General features: G+C 46.2%; 1 protein-coding gene and 1 long non-coding RNA gene across 11 annotated transcripts in view; one reads left to right on the top strand and one right to left on the bottom strand.

The window, feature by feature from the left end:
* Nucleotides 1-24,479, bottom strand: part of ZFHX3 (zinc finger homeobox 3) — a 1,060,470-nt gene that overhangs the window by 45,153 nt on the left and 990,838 nt on the right. The window lies entirely within an intron of this gene.
* Nucleotides 12,914-19,210, top strand: LOC143659682 (uncharacterized). Of its 2 annotated transcripts, none has more exons than XR_013163646.1 (4): nt 12,914-13,055; nt 16,530-16,668; nt 17,191-17,465; nt 18,610-19,210. It is a non-coding gene; the product is annotated as an uncharacterized LOC143659682 (long non-coding RNA). The 2 variants fall into 2 exon arrangements; XR_013163647.1 differs by having other exon boundaries at nt 18,366-19,210.

Genomic DNA, 24,479 nt, shown 5'->3' with positions numbered 1-24,479 from the left:
ATCTAGAAAATCCTGTCTTTTACTTGGAGGAGGCTTTGCTTACCAAGACACACAACAGCCAACATACCATTTTCAAGGCTGAAGCCGACAAATCAAAACCATCTACTCCTCAAAGCATTTAATGTTTCAGAACCTGCCCAGAATATAGAATATACCGGCAATCCCTTCTCAAAAATGTGGCCAGGACCTGGGGGCAGCGGTCATCTCTGCCACCCCTGCCCCATCCTGCTTTTTGGCAGGAGCTACAAGGCCAAGATAGAGTATATTTAAAATGACCCCAGAGAGGGTCTAAGCGCAGCTACCGAGGCCCACTTTGTTGGTTATACCCCACAGGGGTCCTCAAACTCCAGCGCCCCCTCCTATTTGGATTGTATCTTCAGGTTAAAGTGCTAAGGAAATAGAAACAAACCTTTCAAAACCACAAGGCCTTTTTGGTGTCCCTGCTGCCTTCAACTTCCAACTAAAACTGTCTTTGAAGGCCTTTAAAAAATGTATTTCCATCAACACCTCCTTTTTACAACTGCTTCTCCCAGACAGCATTTACTACCACTCAGGCCAAGCCTGCCTGCTCATGTCATTCATTTCTCTGCTGGTTAAGGGCAGAGCCTGCAGGTATAAGAATTGCAGCAGATAAGTATATTCTCTTAAAAGGGAAAGGTTCCTGGAGCAGCGTGGCTTTTTGGGTGACAATACCACAGTCCCAGAAAATTTTCCTTCGGTCAAGGTGGTTTTGCTTAACACAAATGCAAATTGTTCTCCTAGCACACTTTATACTTAGATGTTGGTAAAGGTGACTTCAGGATTCCCCAATTGGTGGCAAAGCCTGCTCCCAAAGGAAGCACTTGTGCCAACTGGCAACCCCAGGGGAATTTGTAACAATTTTACCAACGTCTTGGAAATTCGTTTGTGGTAGGAGCACCAGGCAGAAGCCAGAAATAAAGGCACCATCGACATGAAGTCGGCATTCAACACCACCACGCATGCTCCCTAACATGTCACCCGAGAAAATGTTCCAGACCTTAAAAAACAGAACTATTCGCCGGGAGCCGAGCTGCATGTCCACTGGATATATTTTACAAATCACTTAGGAAGGAAAGGGGAGTCAATCAATGATTAAGACGAGTCCCTCTGTTCCTAACTCTTAACAGGATAATGTAGATTAATTCAAACCTTCCCCCAAACCTGACAAAGCCCCTTTAGTGCCTCAATCTGATAGAAATTTGGAAATTCTCCTAAGGATCAGGGTGTTTGTACCCAAGGCTCTCATGCGATCATGTTACTTAAATAACATACCCATCTATGATCCCTGAAGAATGAAATTGCTCTCTTTTACTTCGGAGGAGGGGGATGGGAATAACGTTTGAGGATGGGGGTGAAATAAAGAGCGTTTGCCTGTCGGCAGGCTCAAGAGCTGAGAAACATTAGCTGTCATGAACCACAATCAAATCAGGTTTGAAATATTTAGCAGTGGCTTGGAAAATGCGGTGGTGCAGCTCTGACAGGCGAGAGATGTGCACAGACACCCACTTTCCATTATAATGGAAATATCAGGCCTGTTCTGAATATGTATAACCCAGAAAAATGTATTGATTTTTCATTCGGCATTAAAAAAATGAAATAGCCTGCAGCTGTCAAAAGCCTTTTGTTAAAAGCTCATCTTTCCTGGAATGAGGTTTACCAGAAACAAGTTTTAATTGTACATAGGACTACTTCTTTGAAAAACAAAATAACCAATCTGCTTACTTTGAGATAGGGTTAAAGCTTTTCCTTTCTCCATTTTCCCCCTAATTAACCAAGGGCGACCACCGACATGGTGGGAGAGGCCAGCAGGGATGGCATGGAGGGTGGCGGCCACAAGTGGCGTTTGCTGGAGTGTCTGTAGAGGTAGAGGAGGGACTCAATGAGCTGGTCTCATCTCCTTAGTCCCAGTAAGTTCCAGACCCCGTGACCCTGACTCCTGCTAACCACAGCACAGCTCTCTGCACCCTGGCCATTTGGCAGTCTTCCTTCAGCCTTGGTTGGCACAACTGGGACATAAGGGTAGAAAATGAGGGCGTGTCCAGTCCTCTTGGCATTTTGTCATCAATAGGAAACCTCTAGTGGCTATAAATATTCTACAGAATATGGATCTTTCTATTTTGCAAATGCAGTTCAAAGCCCACCATATAAGAGATGGACTGCTAAGGCCCAGCCCACTTACTTCGAATGAAACCCAGTGCATTAAAATTCTGCTACGATTAGCAGCTCATGGCAAGATGTGGTCTGCAATGCTGATGGACAGACAACCGTGTTGGTCCCAGCTCTTTGCTTCTCATTCAGTCTTCTCTCTCTGCCAGGGAGGAAGGGGTGAGTGGCGGTCAGCTCACAGCCGCAAACACAGGGGCAGGCAACCACCTATGCCATTTGCTCTCTGTGATATTCAGGAATCTCACTGAAGAGGGATCACGGGACCCAGCAGCAGGTGACTCTCTGTATGTCCTCGGCCCTGGCCTAACTGCACAGTGACGCCTGGATCCAGATGCAGTAAACTACTCGGCAATATCCCCAAACACAGCTTTTCAAACATTTATTCCATGGGGGTGTTCCATGCCCTGCCAACCTGGCTGGAAGACGCCTGAGAGGTGGCTGAGAGCAATCAGAGTTTTGAGGTGACAAATACCCCAGCTCCCTAGATTTTCCCTGCAGTCAAGGTGGTTTTGCTTACCACAAGTGCAAAATGTTCTCCTAGTACACCATACACCTAGCATCTTGATGTTCTCATGTCTGCACAAGGAAGAGGGCATTCACAATTCTACCCAGAAGACCTTTGTGGGCAATCATCTGAAGATATTTATTTCTAATTACTGGTAAACTCTGTTCATTCCTTTTTCTGTATCTTAGTATGGTATCAATTAATTGAGGAAAATGCAAACTCACAAGAAGAAAGGCCTGGGATCTATATCATTGGTGAGTGTAACGGCTTGAGATTAAACTATGGTCACTGGGGTGGGACACTGTAGAGGGGTGAGAAACTGTAGAGGGGTGAGAAACTGTAGAGGGGTGAGAGGTGGGCATGGGTGTGCGATGCGCAGGGACAGCTGGGAGCAAGAAGTGGCTCAACGGCCAGAACTGTCATTGACTCAGAAATATACTATTTTCCCAGCTTCTCAGGATAAGAAGTCATTGCTTTTACAATGGACACTGAGCTCCAGGGGGCTTACGGTGCCCAAGGTATTCCGTGAAAAGGACGTTCTCCACGTGGGTGAGGGGTAAACTGACCTCCTGCGCTCCCGTCCAGGCCTCTCTAAAAGCCCACTCTCCAGTACGCGAGGACCCTTGCCCTGGGTCTACAGGTCAGAGCACGGGGACCGGCACAGGAGGTCTCGCCCCCCCAGGCATGCCATTTTCTCACCCATCTAAGCTCTGCTCCTGGCCAGCCTGTCCTGCCAAGGACTCTTATCAACCAGCCAGGTCAGGAGGCAGCCTTGGGCTCCTGCAGGTAATTTTCCCAACCTGTTGGCTTTTTTAAAAAGATATAGCCAGATTGTTAACCAGTTGTTTTAAATGAAATTGCCCTGGTACAGATGACATGTATAAAACTGAGTTTTACCCCTCAGAAAGGGAAAAGGGCATGGCAGGAAAGGAAGTGGGGAATGTGGAAAAAAGAGCATCCAGACCCTTCCTCCAAGGAGACCTCTTCCACCTGGATTCTTTAAGTGATCATCTGACCACAAGGATTCCTTTATTCCATTCACCAAACACAGCTAGGGCAGCAGGGCTGGGGTTTCTGAACAGAGCTGGGAAGGCAGCAGAGACCTGGCGGCCCTCACAGGCAGCAGCAGGAAAACCTGACACTGAAGGCACTCGGCGTCCTAGCCACCCCCACTCAAAGCTTTTTCCCCATCTTCCATCCCACCCCACTCTGCCTTTTGGCATCAGACTATAAGAATCTACACTCTAAAGGCAACTCTGGGTATTATTAAAAATGACTAATTGGAGAATAGAGATCATTTATGCTCTTGTATATTTGAAGATCTTGCCACTGTTTACAGGAACAAGAAAAATGGGGACTGTGGAGCAAAAGGGAGCCTGGGAAAGCTGAGACCCTGCTGCAGGCAGCGTGTTCAGCCCTGCTGGGTGCAGGACGGCCCGCCCCTCCAGACCACAGGCCTGCACAAGCCTCCCCACTTGCTTTTTTACTTAACTTTACCTTAACTTCCCTGCAGCACCCACAGGAGAGCGCACACATGGGTCTAAAGTGGCCAGGGCCTGGCACAGCCTCCCAGAGGAAATCTTCCTTCTCTGAGCTGTCCCGCCTGTGTGAACCACTCACAATGCCAGAGCATGAAATGAAAAATGCTGCAATTGTATGGCAAGGGGTGGGTCCTGCCATTTTTCCTCTCCCAGGCAAGGCCACTTGGTCATTTGAACAGTTTGTCAAAACCATGTGAGAATTAAGAGGGTGGCTAGGGGTCAAGAGAGAAGGAAAGGGGAGGCAACACTTACAGCAAGTAATGCGATAAGTTCATTTATCTGAGTTCTTAGCAAAAGCACCTGGGTTGCGCCCTACAGAAATCCAGAAAGGATCAAAGCAGATGTGCAATGACAAAGCACGACGGAACGAAATACATCGGTGACTTGCCCAATGACTGCTGACCAGACGGTTTGTTGTTGCTGTTGTTTTAAATAACTAAAAATGTGAATTCCAGCATATAAGAAGCAAACCCAGCCCCGAAATGGTCTCAGAATCTACGCTAAACAAGAAACTCAGCTCTGTCTCAGAACTCTAAAGAAAACAGAATTCAGCAGGGATTAGTTCCCTTGGATTTCTACAGAGCCATGACTGTTGCTGTTACTTTCACACATGAAACGTAAAAAAGGCAAATTCCCTGAGCATGTTTGTAGCGGAGCGTGATGTGATTGTGTTGTCATTTATGGGAAATAATCGCAGGCCCATCTCTCCCTTTCCCCCCCATTTTCTAGTCCAAATAACCATGAAAAATTACACTTCAATGTCAGCGTGACGAAAAGGCGGCGCACTCTCAGGGAGCTCGGCAGATTTGCAGGGGTTTTTTCCTTTCTTTGGACAAAAAACTACCTTCAATTGTATTTCATTTAAAACGCGATCTAACAAACGCATTTTGACAAGCTCCTTTTCCTTTTTCTCCTTTCTTTCAAACAGTATTTTGCACAGTTTAACCTCACACCAAACTGGAATGTTCTGGAAAGAAGAGGCAGGCAAAACAGAAGGCCCTGGAAAACAAGAAGTATTCTTCCCCTCTTGTTAAAAACAACATAGTCAAGAAAAAAATAATAAATCTAACTTAACATGCTTCTGGGGAAAAGAGTAGGTGAAAGACAGAGTAACTGGTAATGTCTTAAAGGGAGGATATTTGATAAGCAAAGGCAAAAAATAAAACCAACAACCCCAAAGATGGTTAGTAGGAGGGGGACTGTGGAAGAAGAAGGGTTTCATATACTTGTTCGTCAGAGAAAACCCTTCTGTGAATTCAGAAGCATAGAAGGTATCTGGGTGTAGAGTCAGAATTGTGGGGGCTCATGACTACATGGGGGGAACAAGGCAGGGGAACATCTCTGCTGGGGCCCTGGTTTCCTCCTCCGAATCCCACTGTCCTCTATAGAAAGGAAAAATTTTCAACAGAACAGAACCGCCTGGAAGCTTCTTAACATTCTAGGTGTGAGGCCTGAGCAATCGCTTCAAGCATCCACCTTTCAGTAACATCCGCTACAGTAAACACGGCCAGGCTTCTACAGTTGGAGGGGAGAAGCCAAGACAGATAAAGACACGAGTGACAGAAAGAGAACAAATTTTTAAAAATTAATAGTTTCCATTAAAGATGACTGGTATCACCTTCTGAGTCAAAACTAACTTGGCTTCTCAGAGAGAGAGTGGATGCTTTAATGCAAAATAAAATAACAAAAAAACCTGACATGTTTTTATTTTTTTAATCGGAAAATGTTTGAAACACTCAGGTTAAAGAAATAAAAAGTCAAGGAAGGCCTGTAAGTGTACTTAAGCATCTGTATACAATTGGAGGTGTATGGGAAATGAACAGGATGTACCAGAAGTGATATTAAATGATGATGATTAGAACCTAATGGGTATAAGTGAAATCTTGTGGGATGGCTCTCATAACGGGAATGTCAACACTGATGGATGCAATCTATACGGTAACAAGGGAAAGGAAAGGTGGAGGGGGCAGCCCTGCAAATCCAGGGCCTTTTCAACGCTGTGGGGACACGATCTGACAGTACCAAATGGAGTAATGAAATATCTGGGGTGAAGATACGTGGAGAAAAGCCCACTGAAAGAGAAGTTGTGGAGGAAAGAGAAAAAGGTGAGCATTTTGGTCCTGTCCATCACAAGGATAGCACACAACAGAGAACAAAACCACGACTCCAGCCTGTTTGTTGCCTGACTCTTCGGCCCACAGCGTCTGATGGGTCTCTGACCCATTCAGAAAACAGCTTTGCCCCCGTGAAGCACAGAATTCAAGCAGAAATGTTAGCCTGCTCCCATCAGCAGACAGCAGAGTGAGGGACTGACTGTCAACAAGCTTCATATTGCATGATCATAAGCAATTTACATGCACAGCTGGCAAAACAAGCTGATTCATAAAAACAGAGCAAAAAACAAAGGCTTAAACTTTCCAAACCAAATCTGGAGACCAGAAACCGGGTGAACTTCAGACTACGTTGCACTCAGAAAAGCACGGGCTAAACCTGCTCTCCCTTCGCCAGACCCAAGTGTGCACAAAGGTCATTTCAGATGTGCACCGTGGCACATTCAAGAATTCTACGCAGAAACTGACACATACGAATCCTGGAGGCCGCTGAGAAAAGAGCCGGACATCACTAAGCACGCTGGGACTTTTCAGGTGCCGACCATGCATTAGTACAAGCAGGTGGGAGAGAGCCTGCCTCTTGCCAGGAACATTTACAGGCAGACCCGAGACACTTGAAGGACATGCCTGCATGTGCAAAGTAAAAAAACCAGGCCATTCTCCAAAACCATCAAGTCCCCACACATGCTTCAGTCTGAAGCAACCTGGCGGCGGGGGTAACAGGCTTCAGCTGACATTTCATAGGAAATTGCAAAAATAAAAAAGAGAGAGAGAAGCAGGAAGTTGAGGTATAGAGAAAGTCCGAAGATTTATTTTCAAGAGCTCTCCTCCATTAATGGAGGGGGAAAAAGCAGAAGGAATTAACTAAATTGTTGTCATTTTTAACTGTTACCTTGTACAATTCTTTTGTGCCCAAAGGGAAAAGGAAAATTCTTTGATTGCCTTCCTTCTTTTAGAAACTTCCAAAATTAAGCTAGTCATTGAATCCAAAACCTCCATATGTTTTTAAATTTGGATCCTGTACAGTAAGATGGTCTTTTTCTAGGGTTTTACAAAATGCCACAGCCCCTCTCATAATGATTTAGCTTCAGTAGCCCTTCCAAATCTCCCAGAGCTACTAACTCTATTTTAGATGTAGCCTGAGGAATCTGTACACATCTATTCAGCTTTCCCTCCTGTAAGGTGTTTCAGAGACCTAAGAACAGGCTGATATCCCTTGAAAAGCAAAGCATTCTATTAAACAGTTTATTCCTGCATTTACACAGCAATAAATCTCAAGGCACAAAAACATCCAGTAATGATCATCAAGGCAGACAATTCAATAAAAGTATTTTAAATTCTAGGCCCACACCCATATCCTTTAATGGTAGAAACATTTGAAAACAACTAGTAAATGGAACCAAGGAGAACTAATACAATAAATCAAAAAAAAAAGAAAATGCTGCTATGGACAAGAAAGTCATCAAGAATCTGGACAGAAAGAGGTGTCTGGTGACAGAGTGGTACCTGGGACAGCCACGAATAAGGAATCTATAGAAGAAATTCACAGCACAGAACTGCATGTCAAAGAAGTAATCTGGAATACACAATGAAACTGAAGGAAGTAGCAGAAATCTACTGACAGGGAAATCTTAAAATCAGAATTCACCCCAAACTTCCACAGTAGGCCACTTGGATTCTAGTGAAATGTGGACTCCAGGGTGAAGGGAGAATAACGAAAGGAAACCCACAACAAGTAAAACATTTGCTTCATTTGTAAGGCCAAGATTTATAGCAAGGAAAGGAGGATAACAAACCAACAAAGGAGTAAATGCAAATTAGTCATAGAGCAATGCAATATCGAAGACAAGATTTCCTGGTGATCAGGAAGAATAAAGTAAATGATTCTCCACATACCAAGCAACATTTTAAATTTAAGACGGAGGTAGAGGAGGAGGAAGAGCAGGAGAAGAATTTAGAGAGAGACCAATGATAAACTTTCAAAAAAAAAAAGAAGAGAAAAGAAAACCTAGGTAAGATTATATTTTAAAATTAAATATATATTATGGCAGAGAAAAATAAACAATTTCTATGTCTGACAGGAGATAATTTATAAATTAACTACTAAAAAATTAGTGAAAGGTTAGAAAGAACAGGAGATGTTCCAATAAAATGGAAGTGAAGACAGAAAACTGAGCTTTCACAAGAGAAATAATTTGAAGAATGGAGACATAATCAAGAAAAGATGAAGGGGTTGATGGACTTAAAAATCTGGCTGTGTAAAATTTTAGCTAGACACAATTAAAGTACAGAAAACCAGAGACATTTTGAAGTGTTCTAGAAAATATAAAAAGGATAAATAGAGTATTCTGAGCAAGGAAAAGACATAAAAGCATTAACGCGAATCACGTCGGCTTAGGAAGGAGAAATGATGGCTGGTTGCAGAAGCTGGTCATTACAGGGTTCTGGGCTTACTTGGAAGGATTTGGGCAAGCACTTCAATTTTATAGACTAGAAAAGGGGCCAGGAGAGGGGCCAGGCTCTTCACTGGGTGAGGGAGCCCCAGGCCTTTCTCCAAAAGAGGGTGGGGAGCCTCCACCGTGGAGGGAGCAGGGCGCTCATGTGGGGCTCACGCAGCTGAAGGAGGAAAAAATGAAGCACTAGGTCACCTGACTGAGAACCTGGCACCTGCTCCTGGGTGCTGCCTTCTGGGGATGCCTCCTTAACCAGAGCTGTGATCTAGGGGAGACGGCCTAGTCAAAGCAACATTGAATTTTTTTCTTTACATTTTGAGACAAAAGACATAGCAAGGATGAAAATGGCCTCAACCTCTAAGAATTACACATCAGTGTTTTCCAGGCTAATATCCTCTTAGCTTTCCGTGCCAGTGGCAACAGCATACTGGAAATAAAAGCATCATGTTAAAGACTGGGAAAGTCACAGCTCTCTTCCTCATACAACACACACACACACACACACACACACCTCCCTTCATGTTTTTTTCTGGAATGGGGGGTCACAGAAATACGGCTCCCAAATGGCTTGCTGCAGGGCCTGTCAGAAATATTCTGGGCCCAGGGTGAGGCCCAAGAAGCTGGGGGGACAGGGCTTGCTGTAACAGCCTGGCATCCCAGCTGCAAGTACTAGCAAGAGCCAAGTAATTGCTTTTTCCCCTTCCACTAATAAGCTTTTCAGCAGAGGAAGAATTCAGCTTCCTGTAGTCAACAGACCCTTTTTTCCCTGCCTCTCCTGGCTCCAAATAATCTAAAGTGACTGCAATTTCAGTCCTGGCTCTCTGGCATTCAGCTCCACTGGCTGAGGTCAGAGTGTGTCAAGTGAGGGCTCTCCATTTTCTTTTCTACTCTGCCTTCGCACCACCCATGCCTCCTTGTAACTGAGGTAACCTGCCTCCCAGTCCAGCCCTTATGCACATAACAGCCGCCAGCATGCAGGGGCTTCAGTCAGGTTCCAGGAAATGTATTTTTCAGGCCCAGAAAACATGGGGGTGCGTGCGTAGGGGTGGCACTCTCTCTGCTGTAAACAACTGACTAGCAACGACCAACTTCAGATGCTCTGGTACGAGCTGTTAATTTCCCAGTTTTTAGAAGGAACCCTGCTGGAGGACGTTTTGTTTGTTTGTTTGTGGTGGCTGCACTGTGTGGCTGGCAATGTGGCTTCCGGTCTGTTTAATGCAAATGACTCTGACTTTTCACTTCTTTCCTTAAGGTTCTGCTGTGTATTGATGGCACCTTGGGCCTCGCTCTGTGTTACTTCAACTGTCAGGGAGAACTGCTCCAGCCCCTCCCCTGCCCAATGTCCCAGCCGAACGAATTAAAAAGGGCGGCACTAGAGCATCCACTTCTCCAGCTTCACGGGGAAGGGGGTGGGGGTACTCAGATCTGGAGGTGAACAAACAAGGTGCCAAAAGGAGAAGGGCCGAAAGCAAGAAAGAACGGGTGTGGAGGCAGCAAGGGAGGCCTGCAGATGAAATGAGGGTAACGTGCAAATACAAGTTGCCTCCCGCTTGTGGAAAAACAGCTCCAAGTAGGAGAAGTAGAGGCTCAGAGAGACCTAGCAGAAAAAGGCAAGATGGTTCTGCTAGGCAGCCCCGGCTTGGGAAAGGAGGCAGAACCGGAAAGACGCTGCTCACCTGGCCGGCACCCAATGCCCATGAGGATCTGGAAAGGAAGGAGAGAACGGAGAAATGCTGGGGCTAAAACTCGAGTGCTGCAGGCATGCTCCCCCACCCGTATCTCCCACATCCCAAGGAGGTGGGTGCCTACTCCTGCCTGCAGCCAAGCCTGTGAGGGGAATGTATTCCCTTCAATTATGTGCTCTTGTCCCAGTCTCAGTTCATCAGCACAGTGCAGCCAAGTCAATGAAAGGCTCCATAATGAAGGCATCGCATGCATGGGGCATCTCAGCACCTGCAGGGCCCTGAACAGAGGCCTTCCCCTTCCATCTCCACCTCCCAGGCGTGCCCTCACCTGCTCCCATGTCAAGTCACACCCTCCTGCCCCGAGGGTCATTTTCTCTGACCCAATCACAGATGCCCTGATTGCAAAGAGAAGGGAGGAAGGGATGAGCAAAGTGGGGCTGGTCCCTCTTCTCCCCCGCGTAGGATCCCTCACTGCAAAGAACAAGACCATAACACCAGTGCCATGAGCCTAGCAAGCTTCCGTTCGCTTAAGTCATCAGTAAGGCCTAATACTATTACGAATAAAATTAATAGTAATGATGATTGTTGCATATTGAATTTAAAAAAGACTGGTTTAGATCTTAATCTGCATTCCTGTAGGTGTGAACCCAAATGCCAATAGGACCTTTAGAAGATATTATTACCAGTTAAGCTGTGGCCAAATTGAAGGAATTTCCAAAGAGAGGATATTCAGATGCTGCCTGACAGTAGAAACCAGGAGTCAGAAGAAGCCAGAGGAGAGAAAAGTCACCGTGTGACAGAGTACTGCCACCACCTGAATGCTCCTGATACTGGAGGAAAACCACATCTCAGTGTTAGACTTCTAGCCTTCAGAACCATGAGACAATAAGCGCTATTGTTTAAGCTAACCCATCGTGCAGTATTTGTCATAGCAGCTCTGGCAAACTAAGACAACAATAGTAATACAATCACTCAACGGAGGCAGATACAATTATTACTCCCATTTCACAGATGAGGAAATGAGTCTCAGAGAGGTTAAATTACTGGCAGAGGCAAGATGGCTAGGAAGTGACAGGGCCAACATCAAGGCCTGCATCCTAACAGCCACCTTTGCAGCCACCACAGTGGCTTTCTCTGGAGAACACAGCCCTCTGCTCAGGCTGTTCCTCCCTCCTCCACCCATCCAACCATCACACATTCATGGAGCACTTATTTTGCTCCAGGCATGGTTCTAGGTGCTGACCACACCGCTGTGAACGAAACAGGGAAAGTCCCAGCTGTAGTGGGGCAGGGGTAGGAAGGCTTGGGGGGAGCAAGACTGACCACAAGCAAGTAAGCCAGGGAAGCTGCCATGCCAGGTGCTGAAGAGGGAGAGCAGCAAAGTAGGGGAAGGGGGCAAAGGAGCCCAAGGGGCCATTTATTATGGAAGGTCAAGGAAAAAAGTGAAAGAAATGAGGGTGTGAGCCACAAGAGGCAAAGGGACAGCAAGAGCCAGTGCCACAAGGCAGGAGACGGGTCTGCATCCCGGAGGAAGAGTGAGTGAAGGGGGTGGGGATGGGTAGGAGGTGAGCTCAGACAGGTCTTGGGGGATAAGTTCCTTTAGGCTCACAGCTAAGGTGCTTTTGTGAAAGTCAGAGCAAGGCCCTGCTCTTTTTCCAGGAACACCCAGTCCCAATACTCACCACCCTGCTTGGTAAATGCAGTCCAGGATGTATGACAGCCTTTCTTGCCCTCTCGTCAGAGTGCTGTTTGTGATGGGACAATCTGCACAGTTTCACACGGTGGCCCTGGCGGAGCTTTCCACTATGAAGGCTACTATATCTCTCTTTAAATATGTGAAAGTGCAACATATAGATGCAGATGTAGATAACAGATATAGACGCAGAGGCAGATGGAGAGGTAAACATGGAGGAAATCTTCTTGAGCTTTTTCTTTATAGGGGGTTGGGGTTTGGGAAGGAGAGCTGACCTTGAGGTAGAGAGACTCGGAGAGGGAAAGGGGATTATGGCAGTCCTTTGCCACAAGCCTGCAGCATATGGGCAATCTTGTCATCCACAAACCAAGACAACACATCTCAGCATCATGCACCAAGGCACGGCCCTGCAAAGCCGAAGGGGCAGCACCAAGACGGGGTGAAGGACTCAAGGACCAGACGGCTGCTACTGACCATTCTGAAACTCCCTTCACTGGAACTCTACTGCTCCTTTACATAAATAAATGTAAATGCACTCTGAAAACTTAACAGCAGTATAAAACCACACAACCTCAGCAGGCTGCTGTCTCAAAGCCAGTTCTACCCAATGCAAGATGACTTTGGAGGGAGGGAAGGTTTTTGTTTTTTTGTTTCTACTGAGCTGTTGGGGGAAAAAATGCTTGCTTGGTTCATGACTACATAAGAAGTGGCCTCCCTTTGTGACACACATACCTCCCTGCTGCCACGCCACCACCCTCCAGAGTCCTGGGGCTTGAGCTGGAGAGCTGTAAGCAGGAGTGGTAGTGGGGCTTCACTTCAGGCTACTTCTGATCCCAATCCTGGGAACAGCTTCTCAAAGTCCCCGATTGCTGGGATCAGAGTAAGTGGCCAAGCCCTCAGGGGTTCTAGGTTTTGTTGTAAAACCTTTATGGGTGAGCCTGGAGCACCTACAGGCAGCTGGTCCATTCGCTGTCCCTAAAGCCAGGAGAGAAAAACGGGAACAATGTGGCCTGTGTTGGAGGCCAGAATGGAGACAGGGAGGGAAGCCAGAGGGAAGTGGAAGTAGTAAAGGGGGAGAGGTGAAGGGGGACAGCCTCAGGGCACCCCTTCTGAGTTCGCTGGCCCACATGAAGGGCAGTGGGACTGGCCCAGAAAGGCAAGGATGAGGGCAGGGCAGGGTGGAAGCAGCACGGAGCCGGGGAGCGGAAGGGACAGGTGAAGGAGCAAACACCGAAAATCAGAACCGGATGGAAAAGGACACTACGTGGGGCCAAAACCATAACAGCGTAAGAGTCAGCAGGAATGGGGGCTTCCACTCTGAGCAGAGGCCTGCGGGGGAGGCCAGACCGGTCCCAGTCAGCCACCTCCCCGACTGGATTTCATTCCATCCAAATCATCGGGAGAATTGTGTTCTGGGAGAAGAGGCCAGAACAATTATTAGAGCTCAGCTTGGCGGCTGCCTTTTACAGTTCACTTCCCAGAATAAACTGCCCCAAGACTACATCCATCACCAAAAAAGGCAACTGTAAAAATACTCATTGCTCGGCCCCTTCCCTCGCACCAGCACAGCCACCCCCCACACCCCACCCCGGAGTGTGGGCTGGGGGGAGGAGGGTCGGAGGGGAGGGAGCTCAGGCCCGCTACTAATTGCTCTTGCCTTTGCCGATGCCCGACAGTTAGGAACTTCCCAAATCATTAACCTTTCTCAGAGAGCTTTGTACGGGGAGGTGCTCCCTCTGCAGCCTATTCAGGAGCCCTATTGATCTGCCGCACACTTGGTGCCTTCAAAGTTGTTTATGATCAATATGCAAATTGCCCATGGCATTGATCTAGTATTAATTTTCAATTAGGGAATCCACAAGGGGTCTTGGAGGGTCAATACCTAACAATGCAAAGGAAACCCCACTGCCAAGTACCGGGCCTGGTGCTGATAAAAGCTTCCCTGAGCCTCCTTCTCGATAGTTCCAGGCCCTTGGGGCTGTCACCCTCACTTTGGCTCATTTGGTTCCCTCTAACTCAGACCTTTGGCCCTCCCAGGCTGGATCTGTGGCCCTTGCCCTGCAGCCTCCCCCACCTCCGCCCCTGTCACCACCACTACCGCCCCTGTCACCGCCACTACCGCCCCGGTGCCATGGTGACAGTCCCTGGCCTGCCAGTGCGTCCCCCTACACCAGCCCTCTGGATACAATGCCCCTGTCCATGCCACTCCCAGACCCGGGGACCACTCTCTCCCCCAGGCTCCCCAACCACACATACCTTTCTCCTCCCTCTTTCCCTCTCCCTCGTTTCTGCTTAGTCACGGAACGTCACCTTGGCACACTGCCATGGCTGGAGCTGGCAAGCTGCTTGGTCCCCAGAAATCTCAGGCAGACAGGCACAGCCGCCGGGCTGCCAGGTTATGCTTGGCAAACAACCCACTGATGTCATTTCAAAAAAAAAAAAAAAAAAAACCGGGGGGAAGGAAAAAGGCACAGCTTCAAATCATCTGTTTCTCCTTCTTTCTTTCTTCTAGCAAAATTTTTCTTCTAATGAAACACGGGGTGGGGTAAGAGGGGGACATTAATTACTTTACCACTTGCTCATGGTTCCCAGAAGAGGCCGTGGCCCGTCCTCCAGGAGAGCAGGGCAGTGCGTGTGAGCCTTGGACGGGATGTCCCTGGGGGGAGCGTGCCCAGCTGGGACCAGAGTGACCCGGGAACTCAGTCATTCCATGACGGCCCCAAACAGCCCCTGAGAGGCTTGCGTGGGAAAACTGTACAGCCAGAGGAGTTGGAAGAGAAAAGTATGCAGATGTCCCCCTGGCAGGTATGGGGCCAAGCAGGCACAGTCCCAGCCCGGCTTGGGGCCCACAGTTCCTTACTTTCTCCTTTGGAATAAGCCCCCCAGCGGCTCAGCCTCTCGCAATTCCACCGTTCTGCCCTGCAGACCCAACCCCACACTGAGGGGCAGCTGCCTGTCCACTCGGCACTGCCACTCACTGCGCTAACCGATGCATTAGCTACCCAGGCTAATTGGTTTATGGATAACATTAATTACCATGTTGCTCATTAATGGGTGAAATCTTTATTGGTGCCATTGATCAGCGAACTTGTTAGCTGGCCTCCTAACCAATGGCGGATGTAACAAGCTCTCTTATTGGCATACCAATTAATGCAGTCAATTCCTGGCCAGCGGCGGCCATTCCCTTCCCTGGCTGTGCTGGGGTGAGAGACAGAGCCACGTCAAGTACGCTTTTATTTAGAGTTCCCAGTTCTTTGCCTGACTTCCAGGAGGACTCTCTGCCACATGGGGCTCAGCAATCAAAAAAAAAATCACACCTATCCTTCTGCTTGAGAATCAGCTTTCTGTGCTCCAGTGGTGACGAAAGTACTACACTGAATCAGGGAACAAAAAACAGGGGGACAAAAAAAAAAAGGCGGGAAGGACCTGAGGCCTATTACAGTAAACAGGGGAATGTGGGAGAATCTGAAGCTGTTTCTAGAGTAGACGCTGATGGAAATGATTTAGTCCCCAGAACGGACTCTGGACACTGGTGATGCTCCAGGTGATGATGGGACCTGGCCCCAAAACACAAACCACAATGTCATCATCCCCCTGCCTGCCCGGCAAAGTCTTCCCAGACCCTCTTATCTCTGAGCCACAATGGTGCCTACTCACCATGCCAAATGGCATCCAACTCACTGGGTGTCTCCAACAGGCCCTGTGAGAAAGCATTACCTGCCCATCTTAAATCCCAAACTCTAGTAGAGGGAAGGACCTGTCATATTAGGAACAACTACCCCATCACCCCCCCCCCCCCCCGTTGGCCTAGTAAATCTATGCGCACAAGTGCTGTCCCAACACTTGGTGAAATGCACAGGATCAATCATTTCTACAATACTTACATCATATCAATTCTATAGTACTTATATCATAGCCAGGGAAAAATAACTCCAGGCAGCAGCCAATATTTATTATGGGTAAATATTACGGGTAGAATTGTGTCCTAACCTTCAGCCCCGAGAATATGACCTTATTTGGAATTAAGGTCTTTGAGGATGGGATTAGTTGAGATGGGGCCAAACTAGATTAGGGTGGACCCTAATGCAGTATGACTGGTACCTTTTTAAGAAGAGGGAAAATTGGGATGCACAGGAGAGAGCAGAAGGTCTCATGACAATGGAGGAAGAGATCGAAGTGCCGCAGCTATAAACCAAGGATTGCCAGCAACCAGCAGAAACTAGGAAGGGGGAAGGAAAGATTATGGGTTTCAGAGGCAGTGTGGACCTCCTGACACTTTAATTTCAGAATTCTAGCCTCCAGAACAAGAGACAGTAAGTTTCTGTTGTTGTTGTTTGTTTTTTTGCATGGACAGGCACCAGGAATCGAACCCGCGTCTCCAGCATGGCAGGTGAGAACTCTGCCACCGAGCCATCGTGGCCCACCCATTTCTGTTGTTTTAAGTTCTCAAGCCTGTGGCAGTTTTTCTATGGCAGCCCCAGGAAACTAAGAAGGTAAGTTATTTTACAAAAGGCTCCGGCTGTGGGGTTGTGGGATGGATTTAGAGCCGGACCCTGACACACAGGTGAACACAGAGATTAACACCACAGATGAGGGGTTGGGCCCTGACAGGCCTGGAGCTTTGTTTGGAAGGGTCACAGGGCATGTCTGCCCCCAGAGACATGCCTTAAAAGGAGTTACTGAGTTTGCCCCAGTCAGAGAGCCACTTGAAATATTATTCCAGATTTGTCTCTAAAAGCCAAAAAAAAAAAAAAAAAAAAAAATCACTACTCTACTCAGTGATGCTATTAATAAACTTTGCAAGCACTAACATTTAACTCGAGGAGAGGGGGTACAAGCAACAAGAATCGGTGGAAAGAAGAGAGATGGGAAAGAGAGCAGGTTTTAGCCAGGAATGACAGAGCATAGGCGCTTGACTCAGGCTATGGTTCAGGGACATAATTCTCACTGTTTGAAAGCATGGCTTGAGGCATCTAGGATAAACAGTAGAAATATTTCCTCTCATTTATAAATAGAAAGTGAGTTTTTCCACGTGGAGCATCAGCACTTCCATACTCGCAGGACAGAGGAGAGGAGACTCTCAGACCAATCAAGACAGGGGCTGGAGAGAGATCACCCAGCCGGGCCTCACCCTCCCAAGGCGGAGGTGACCAGCACCAGGCAGAGGCCTTAGGAGGAGGCAAGGCCTCCTACACCCTTGAAGTCATTCTTTATGTGGAATACAAGGCTGCACATTCTACATAGGAATCACCCAGGCATGGGGCTCTTCGCCAGCTACTCAACAGCCACAGTGAGTTTTCCAGCTAGAGAGATCTAGGTTACTCCAATGGCTTGAGTCCTTGTCCTTCTAGGGGAGAATTTCTACAGTATAATTGTGTCTCAGCTGCTCTCCAGGGAACCCCTACAATGCAGGGCTTCTGCAAAATTTGGTTTCCACTTCACTTTAAATGTTGCAATGATAAAGCCTAATCACATATGTTCTAGGCCAAGATTAACACACTAGAGGCCAGGGAATTAACTTATATAGCAAAGTTAATTAGTTTTTGTGTAGATTTCAGAATAAACCCTCTTCAGCCATTTCTACTTAATTGAAGACTGTTCTGAGCTTCAAAGGCAACCTCCTAAAAATACCATTTGCAACTATTTCTACATAAATGAAGATAGATACAATAAGGGAACCCAAACAAAATACATAAGCAAAGCAGAAACTTAGTCTGATACTATTTAACTATCTCCCATAACTGTTAATTCTGATCTGTTGATCAACTCTGCCTTATTCTAATTTTTTAACATAATATGTAAATGTTACAAACCTAAACTCCTAAAATAACTATAGAGTCACACAGCTTTAAAACATTGTTTCTATATTGGGTTCATTGCAAGAGCTCACTTTTTAGAGAAAAGAAAAAAGTTTATACTACTGTTCTAGCTGATGTGTTGTTCTAGATCAAAAGGAGAGCGCAGAGAACCTTGAGAAAAACCCGGATATCTTAAAAGTGTCCACTAAGAATTTAAAAACAGCTTTAAGTTTACAAAACACTTTCACATATGTTTAACAGGCTCTTAGTACTCACACTGGCACATGAAAGATAATGTGCCAAAACGAAAATCATTGTGCTTCGGTAGTGAGATTAGAGTTGACTTAAAAGCATTGTTTTATGTAGTGTATTTTCTTTTCGATAAAAAATAGGGAAAGAGAATGATCTCTTGATGACTCCCTATGGAAGAAAAACCAAGTCCCTTCGAGAAAGGGCTGCTTGCTTTCTCCACAACAGCCAATGCTCAGAGCCAACAGCTGTCCTTGCAGTGATAATCTAATCGGATAGAAAGCTTCCACGGAGGTATTTCCTCCCAAAAGACAAGAGGAGCTATTTGTTCATTATTTTATTCATTAACTCTTTAATTAAATATATCTATTGGTTTATAACTGCCAGGTTCCACGTTCCTGGCGCTGTGGATACAGCTGGAGTAGAAGGACAGGCTCTGTCCCATGGACCCTTCAACTGATCCATCTTGAGTGAAATGAGACGACGGTGTTAACATCCCACTTTGTCATGAAACCATCACCTCAACATGCGCGGACAAAAGAGTCACCACATCCACTCAGTCTCTGCTCACCTGACGTATGACAAGGTTGGCCTTGGGTGGTCTAAAAGGGCTGCCATGCTAAGTTGTCTACTTTAGATACTACAGATCAACAGCATGAAATATTAGAGAATCAAACCCTACCCACTCTTCAAAGACTCTTCATTCCCCAGACTCTAATCCACACGTCTACACTTCACTTGGTGATGATGTATCAAGGCTCTCCTGTACCATATACAATAATAAATCAAATCTTATCCGAATTGAGCCATAAATCTGTGAAGACTCCAATAATTTTTAGCTGAGGGAATAACACCACAAAAGTACTTTTTAAACTAATTACTCAGATTCCGAAGTGCTGCCCTAATGAGCCTTCTTTCTGCCCAGAACTTACTAAGAGGAAAAACTACCTTCTGGTGCAGTAATTACTGCTTTCCCCTTCAAACTTCTAACTGGAGATCGATGCTGCATTTTAAGACCCATTGATTTACAATTAGCCTGGCTTTCCTGCTAAAGTGTTTTTTAAGCAGAGTTTACTTTTATTTTATTTTGAAATCTCTGAGATCTGGTTCTTGGATTTTCCATCCTCATGAGAGGGGACTGGAAATCACAAAGAGGAAGATACACTTCAGGAGAGGGAGAAGGAGAGGAAGCAAATCAGATTCAGGAAAGTTAGTATGGGGGAAAGGGAACTGGTTTGTGTGCCTGTGGTGTGTGTTTGCAGGATAAATTCAGAAGAAGAAAAAAAAAAAGCTGAAATTCACGCCAAACGGGAAGGAATGAAGAACTCTAAGGAGACGAAGCAAAAGGCAGAGCAGCAGCGGAGTGAGCCGGCATGCTGCCTGACAAAGAGGAGCTGATGTCAGGGTGTCTAGAATGGCTCTTTCTTGCCTCTGCTGTTTATTAGCATCCTTGGGAAAAAAAAAAAAAAAAAAAAGAAAAAGCTTTGTGCATCTTTGCAAAACAAAGCCCTAGTTAAAAATAGTGTTTGCAGCAGGGACAGTGTGCTAACATGAGGGTCCTGGCAGCTCCAGCATTCACACAATCTGTCCCATGAGGAGAGCAGAAGTAAGCGGAGCAATTAAGAATTTCATGCTGATTGCTTCAAACATGTTTTTCTATGCTATAAAGATAATAGCATAAAGGACACGGCCTTGCCTCCCTCCCTCTTCCCCTCCCCTGCCTGACAACTTCTGTGTTCTGTCTTTTGGACTCTTTCTTTCCTTCGCCTCGCACGTCAAGACACTGGTAAGCTGGCCAGCACCACTTGATGGCATCTGCCACTTGCACAGCTAAAGGAACGGTGGCTGAGCACCAGAGCCTCTTCCTGCTCTGGCCAAGAGCGAATGCCGAAGAGGAAGCCTAAGCCGAGTTGCTGTAATCGAAGGACCAAAGATGGAAAAGCTTAAGAAGAGGGGATATTGCCTCTGAGGCCTAGAGACCCACACTCTCCGTGGCTCCTCCTGACACTTCCATTCTGGGCTGGAGCATAAATCTTCTTCACTACTGTTGGTTCCCAAGAGCAAAGGGTAAGAGATGGTCTCAGAGAGATGAAGGCAAAAAATAAAATTCCCAGACAACAATAAAAAAGAGGGCAAGGCAAAAGCTCCTAAGTTTTTGCTTTTTAAAAAAGAAAATGTATTTTATAGCAAGATTGTACAGGCCAATTTCAAAGACTAATATGAAAAAAGTGCAATTAAATCCTTGAAAAACTGACAGGTCAGCAAAACAAAACCACCCGAAGGAGAGCCCGATTGAGCCTCATTAAGAAAGAGTTCAGCCTGTTTTTAAAACCCTTCTTAACACTTAGCTGGGTACCTCCCAGCAGTGAGCACTCCCAATGTGGCTGGCATAATTAGTGTCAGAATGGGAAGAAAAAAAAAATCAACCTAAGAAATAGAAATTAAAACACACATTTGGGGGGGGGGGAAGGAAGGTTCAAAAAGGAAAAACATCCCTAATTCAACAACAAACTCCCATCAGTCCATCTGAGAGTAATGGGGAGATAACAAAATACTCTACTGTACAGAGATAAATATATTTCAGTTAAATAAAGAAAGGACTGGACAGAGTGAGAAGATTTATACTGCAAATTCCCCATCTTCAACCTTTCTTCCATACCCCCCATATATATTCTACCTTGTGGTCACCTCAACTCCAGGAGACAGGGTTAATGGCAGACAGACGGCAAACTGCACTGACCTCTACATCAATTATAACCATCATATCCGACAATGGGGAAATGAAACCTGGTGACAAATTTCCACACCTTTGGCCATCAGGAGCCCCCAGGGCTAGTGTGCACACACCTGTGTGAAACAGTATGTGTGTGAGAGCACAAGTAAAGGTTTTACATGTGAAACCGCTAGCCTGTAACAAGGAGCTCTGGAGCTGAAATCCATTATAGGAGAGCTGGCCACTAAGGAAAGGATACTCTGGAAATGGGAAAGATGGCAGGGCAATGAAGCCATTTGATTAAGGCAGGAACTTCTAATTTATTCTGCAAAGACAGAGGAAAGAAAATAGATTCATTTTCATTGTACCCTCTCAGCCAGCTCCTATCACCTCAGCAGAGTATAAAGCACGACAAAAGGAGCCAAGATTCACCTGGAAATCAAGGAAGTTTTCCCCTGTAAAAAAGCAAGCTCTAAACTTCCATTCCAACTCCTGCACCAAAGATACGGAAAATAATGCCCATATCAAAGAAAATTGGGGTTTTCCTCTAGCCTTCTGATTTCTCTGGCAGGTAAAGGGACTTACAAATTTGATTCATTGCAAAATGAAATCGGAAAGGTAGCTACAGCCCAGATAAGATGCTGACAAGGCCTGAGAAAAGAACTGTGGGACCTCTCCTCCAGTGACTGAGAAATGCCACTTGCCCCTTTCACAATAGTGGGAACTTAAACGTCAATTTTCAAGTTGGAAAAAAATAGAAACAAAATGCTGCGCATGGGAACACCGAGCCCAGAGGTTGCCTTTCATTAACAAAAGGCACTTGTGTTTAGACTGCAATTAGAAAACCAAGGTTTTAATTAAAGAATTACATAAAGTTAGTTTGGCTCCCTGTACAGCCCAACACTTCACCAGCGTCTTGGGGTTAGCTTAGCAATGAACTTAGCAATGAGCCCTGGTTGTCAGGAAGGGAAAGAAACCGATGACACGGCACACATGTAACTATAAAGTCAGACACCATCCGCTTCTCCCTGAGGTTCCCCTGACATGTTCTAATACTAAGAAGGCGGCCAGTGAGACTGACAAGAGTAACTGCATTACAGTCAAAAGAGCCTGTGTTAGTTTGAAATTCTTATGTACCCCAGAAAAGCCATGTCCTTTTTCTTAATTCTGTCTTGCAGGGGCAGACCTATTGTTTGGGTAAGATCTTTCTGATTAAGTTGTTTCCATGGAGCTGTGACCCACCCAGCTGTGGGTGGGACCTTTTGATTAGGTGGTCCCCATGGAGTTGTATCTCTGCCCATTCAAGATGGGTCTTAATCCACTTACTGGGGTACTTTAAGAGGGAACTATTTTGGGAAAATCTCAGAGCCAACATCGAGACATTTAGAGATGCAGAAAGAAAATGTCCCTGGGGAAACTGAAACCAGAAGCCAAAGGACAAGCAGATACCAGCCACATGTTTTCCCAGCTGACAGACGTGTTCCAGATGCCACTGGCCTTTCTCGAGTCAAGGTATCTTTCTCTGGATGCCTTAGTTTGGACACTTTCATGGTGTTAGAACTGTAAACTTGTAAGTTAATAAATCCCCTTCATAAAAGCCAACCCATTTCTGGTATATTGCATTCCAGCAGCATTAGCAAACTAGAACAGACTCTAAACCATCTGGAAATCAAGTAGCATTGCACTGCTCCCATCAGAACAGAAAAGTTCATCCTAAATACCATGCAGAACTGGGCTGGGGGTGGGGAAATGGGATTTCCAGCTCCCAAAGGAAGAATGGCTTCCCCATCAAAGCACAGGCCAAGGGCAGCTTAGCTTACAGCATGGCCTTTTTCAACTAGGAGGAATTCTTAGGTACGTAGATCCCTTCAATCTCCTGAACCACCTCTGGAAGGGGAGGAGCAATATGTACTTTTCATCTGGAATGGAAAGGTACAGACTGTACCCTGCGTGGCTGCTCAGGACAAAGACAAGGTGTCCCTGGGCCCAAGGGTCCAGCCTCCCAGGGAAGACGTCCACGTCTGCTCTCCCTAAGCACAGGGGAAACTCTCAGTGTTCATGAGCTGCAGAGTGATGTGAAATTGGTTCTTCCAACATCTGCATATGCTTTGAGAGAAAGAGCTGGATCCAGGTGAATAAATAGTCTGGGCCATCTACTTAACCCCTGTAAAATGGACTTCCCTTCTCATTTTACCATTCCCATTACAGCAGAGACAACCCAGAAAGCAAAACCACCTCTCACCACGGGGGCAGCGGGGGCAGCCAAAAGGGAGCACTCCACACTGCCATCTGCAGGTGGCACTGCAGATCACACACCCCGGGGAGCTAAATGCAGGCTTACATACTATAATTCCACAATCCCCAGGCTGGGTTCCCAGCACATTTGAAATGCTGTTTTGAAATCTTCCCAGCCCTGAAAACAGCCATGTCAAATGCTGAAGAATACCGACTGCTGGCCTCAAACATGCCCAGTGCTGAGCTATCTTCCTAGGCACTTCCGATCAAGTCACTGAAAGAAAAACTTCATAACAGAGCTCCAGGGTGCGCCAAATCACAGGGCAATCAATAAGCTCTAGGGTTCCGAGGGCGTAGACTCCATCTTGGTTCTCAAGAACAGGAAACTCTTCAGACTACCTAGATAATGGAATGCATAAACCATTTTACAAACCCTAAACAGACTTAACCTGAAGTTAACAACCAACAGCTCCATCCTACTGTCCTACTACGTTTGCAAGGAACTGGGAAATTTAAGGATGAAGCCGAAGACTGTGAAACTAATTCGTTCCATCCATGCAACTTCGCCTCCCACACTGAAACCTTTCACGTTTCAGACAAAGGAAGGTTTCTCTTGCCATTTCCACCACCTGATTGTGTGAAGCGCCTGCGAGCCCAAAGGGGACCGAGGCTCCTGAGTCTGAAAGGCAGGGCAGCCAATCAGAACTAATCTCTGCTCAGGAAGTACATTCAGCATTCTGCTCAGAGCGGGCACTGGGGGGGGGTGGGGTGCTTGGCCGGGAGAGAAGGGACTCCCCTTGCTGCCCCTCACCGTGCATCCGCCAACCCCCAAAAAAACGAACAAGGGGTTTTCTGGTCAATACCTTTCACCACAATTAGCCTCGGAAGAAATTATTTTAGATCAAGTCTAAAACTTGATCCGAAGCAACGAAGCTGATTTTATGACTTATTTATTTGTCTCTCCTCTCGTGAACAGAAGGTTAATATAAGAACAACTCCTTGGCAAACCTTTAAGGGTAATTCAAGCGACACTGATGTGAATCAATGTTCCCTTTGTGAACACATTACTTGGCAGAAACTGGCTTTCTGTAACCCCCTTAAACCTAGCCGGCAAAACAAAAAGAGAAAAAAAAATGTCCTTCAAACAAAAGGATGAGGTGAAAATAGAGAGAGAGTCGACTGCACTTTATTCTCTTTCATAGAAGCAAATGGATCTGGTGCTTTTCTACATTAATCAATCAATATCACTGACTGTACATCAGCAGGGTAGCCAAGTTATGAATGACCTTTCTGGCAAAGAGGACACTTT

Source organism: Tamandua tetradactyla, chromosome 16, assembly GCF_023851605.1.
Source record: "Tamandua tetradactyla isolate mTamTet1 chromosome 16, mTamTet1.pri, whole genome shotgun sequence".
Lineage (NCBI taxonomy): Eukaryota > Metazoa > Chordata > Mammalia > Pilosa > Myrmecophagidae > Tamandua > Tamandua tetradactyla.
The sequence above is the reverse complement of the archived record's forward strand: the minus strand, read 5'-3'. Positions and strand labels throughout refer to the sequence as shown.